Below are 3,822 nucleotides of genomic sequence, written 5' to 3'. Positions count from 1 at the left end.
TGGCATTCTCTATTAATTTGTCATCTTATTCTACCTCAGTGGTCGAGATTTGATTTTGGGCCTAAGCCTTGCTCGATATGTGGGCTTTCAGCTTCTAGTCCTCTTATGACTTCAGTCTATCGAGCTTTGGTATGGTCTTAGCCTGTTCAAGAAAATTAGTTAGTTATCGAGTTGAAAACTGGACTCCATACCAACATTGGATTTGTATATGGATACATGAATCGTTTAAACTTGAGTTTCTGATTTTGGGATACTGTTGACATTTCGATATCGAACAAGAGCAAAAATTTGAAATTATACCAACATTAGATTTGTACATGGATACAGTATATATATCGTTTAAACTTGGGTTTCTGACTTTGGGGTACTATTGGCATTTCGATATCGAACAAGAGCAAAAATTTGAAATTGTATCAACATTGGATTAGTATATGGATATATATATCGTTTAAATTTGGGTTTCTGACTTTGGGGTACTATTGGCATTTCGATATCGAACAGCAGCAAAAATTCGAAATTGTATTGAGATTGGATAAATATTGGGATATATACATCGTTGAAATTTGGGTTTTGGACTTTGGATTATTATTGGCTAGTCGATATCGAACAACAGCAAAGGTTCGAAATTGTATCGACATCGGTTTAGTAGCGGGATACATGCATCGTTAAAACTCAACTTTCTAAGCATGGCCCAGGATGGAATGAAACCACATTCCAATATTTTTCCAACCATGGACCAATTTCATGTAACTTATAACGCATTTACGACGTGAACCGACCTAAAATCAACATCGGATTAAGAAATAAGAATGGTCAGTATTTTTTCCTACCCGGGTGTGCTTTTTAAATTTGTTATTTTTTATTACATTTTTTGTTGTATTTTTGAAATGTTTGGTCTAAATTAAAGATTAAACGTGAAAATGAAATGATTATTGTGTAAATTAGTATCTAATCAGTAAAAATAATAGAACTGTAACCACGTTCTAAATGTAAATAAATTTTGGTTTTCATTGGGAAATTTTTTCTTAGTTTTTAACCAAAATCCGGAATTACTCCGGAAAACATATTACTTAACATGTATAGAAATACAGTACCCACGCCAGGTATTGGATCACCTCGGTCAAAAAACGGCGTTTTAACCCGCGCGAGATAGGCCTAACGGTGTCTCGCGCGTGAATTTTTTTAAAATACTAAGATTGCTCGTACGAGGTAATTTTTTTTTAATCAGAAAGATAAAGAATTAGTCTTTATCTTTCTGATTTTTAATTTGTAAAAAGTATAGTTGTTATATGGGAAAAAGGATCATTTTGAAATATTGGATCCCCCCCGACATGTGCTGCATTCGTTGTCCCTACCCGCGGCTATGCCGTCGGGTATTCCTCCGAGCTGGAGCCCCAAGCAATGCCATTTGCAAATCCAAACTTGATAATTTACCGGACAAAGTTATTTAACACATTAACATCTTCATAAAAGTATTATAATTTAGTTAACCTCAGCAGGTTCGAAAGATGACATTGATTGATGAAGGAATTCGTAGATGTCGATGAGACCGTCTTCCAAATCTCTCTCCCGTTGGATGATCAGCCGTTCCCTTTCCGCAACCCGTGTAGACAAGGCCTCCCGGTGAATATCTTCAGCTTGACTCAAAGCAATGAAGTCGAGCCGTGCAGTTTCTCCGCACTCTTGAAGATGAACTGAAAAATATAGAATATAATTTGAAATCTGCATCATAAACATTTAGTTAATCTGGTGTACTATTACAAATAAAATCCCAGAAATTCTGTCGGTGTCCATGACAGCACGCATTGAAACAACGATTCCACGACTCCACGTCGTTGTTAGTTCGGTTCCTCTGGCCATGAACGCTGAATCGAGCTGGGGTTTGTGTTGCCAGCCAATAACCTGCCAAATATTGGTAAAAACGCTGCAATGCTTCCTGAGTTTTCGGCAGCTCCAGTTGAAAATTGGCCGCATTTTAACGTTGAATGGTCTAAGAAAGTGAAATAGATTAACATTTTGCGAAATGGGAAAACAAAAACCCGTGTATATTTTCCATACAACAAAACCGGTGTAAATCTGATCAGCATTAGTAACACAAAGGCGATCGTCATCTGGATGATTCTCTTTATTACCGGCATGGACCTATAACCGACGGTTACTCCCTCTGTGCATGCTCTCTTATAAACAGCCAAAATGACACAAAGAATAACATAATGTTATATAGTTATGGTGTAGTTCACTAAATTAAAAAAAAGATACATACTTGGCCATAGTGAAACCAGCAACCACGAGTTTCCGCAGCAGGGAATGATGTTTGAAGAGCAACGATAATAGCTTCTTCAAAGTCAGAAATAATGCATTCACACGCAAAGCCTTGGTCGTTGTTAACTTCAACTGCGGCTCCAATAATGCCTTCCATCACAAGGTTATCAAGGTGTAGCGTCTTCTCGCTCAGAAGAACATAGGCTAATGGAAATGGCTAAGCCAGAAATAATAGGAAGAAAATTATTAACTTGCAAATCAAATCAATGATTCAATAACCCTTACCTTTTTATACGCTTCAAGATGAAGAGTGAAGAGTTGATAAAACAAATGAGGAACCGTTTTAAATGTTCCATCCGCTTGTATTTGTTTTGATCTGCGTAGGGGTCCCAAAAGAGCCATCGAAAGGAATATGAAGGCCGTTTCGGTATCGGTGGAAACACGGCTCCTGAAAAATTAAGTTAAACTGTCTAACGTTCTCCTATAAACAAGAATTCTACTAGTTTTTATAATGTATTAATTGTTTTATTATGTTCTATTACCGATATTGCAGTTGCTCCAGAAGCAAAGCCTCCGCCTCGTAAAATGACCTTGGAACAGGTGGCTTATTTTCTTGTTGAGCGCACTGCATTCTTTTTTTAATAGTGGTGTCAAATCCAACAATTACCTCGGGTCGTCTGATTAGAACAAAAAATATAGTGATAGCCAAAGAATATATCATTATTTAACGAATTCATACTCGTGCCGAAGCTGTTCGAATATCCTCTTAAGCCCTCCAGGTGCCCGTTGCTGAACCACGCGTCTGCAACACTCGTTTACGAATTAATTCCGTGCTATCTCTAATTATTCATTTGGATGGCAATGTTGAAGACCAGACGTGCGATACACACCATCCTTTAGCTTTAGACGGGCTTGGCAATGGTTTGATTTGTAGCAACGACATCTAAGTAATACAGAATTCCTTCTGAAATGAAAAATATTAATAGTGTATTGATTAAAAAGTTTTCATGTAAAAAAATATTAATGACATTTGAACTGATTAAAACTTTGATTAAACAATCTTTTAACACGATGATACAAATTTAGCTCGGTCTTGAAGAGTTTAACGTCTTTTCTTTCTCCTTGAATTTCGGTTATATTCACAATTTCTCCAACTCGTTCTGCATACTCCACAGCATCGCCAATATCCTCAACTTCGCCATCTGAAAGATTTTCCGTCATTTATAATGAAATGAAAGATGACAAGAGAAAATGTAAGGTGACTGAGTGAGACAGACTGTCGATCAGAAATGACTTGATGTGACGCTTTCCTGCCTGCCTTCTAGTGTTCGAAGAATAGCAGCTGTCTTGTTTATAAGGGAGTCCACAGTCAAAACACCAAACAAGTCCCCATGGAGGAGGAGTTCCAAATTCCGGTGATCAACTGACGCCGATCGTTTTTAGGATTAGGACTCGTTTTAACCTATGGGATGACCGAGACAATTGCTACCCTTTTGTGGCTGCTTTTTGAATATACGATGGAGTTAACATTTGCAACTATATTTCGTATCAGCTGTTGCC

The 3,822-nt window shown here is 37.4% G+C and overlaps 1 pseudogene; it reads right to left on the bottom strand.

Annotated features, from left to right (window-relative positions):
* Positions 1-1,482: 1,482 nt before the first annotated feature.
* LOC123473930 lies at positions 1,483-3,483 on the bottom strand (annotated as a pseudogene).
* Positions 3,484-3,822: the final 339 nt, after the last annotated feature.

Source organism: Daphnia magna, linkage group LG6 (genome assembly GCF_020631705.1).
Source record: "Daphnia magna isolate NIES linkage group LG6, ASM2063170v1.1, whole genome shotgun sequence".
NCBI classification, from domain to species: Eukaryota; Metazoa; Arthropoda; class Branchiopoda; order Diplostraca; family Daphniidae; genus Daphnia; species Daphnia magna.
The sequence above is the reverse complement of the archived record's forward strand: the minus strand, read 5'-3'. Positions and strand labels throughout refer to the sequence as shown.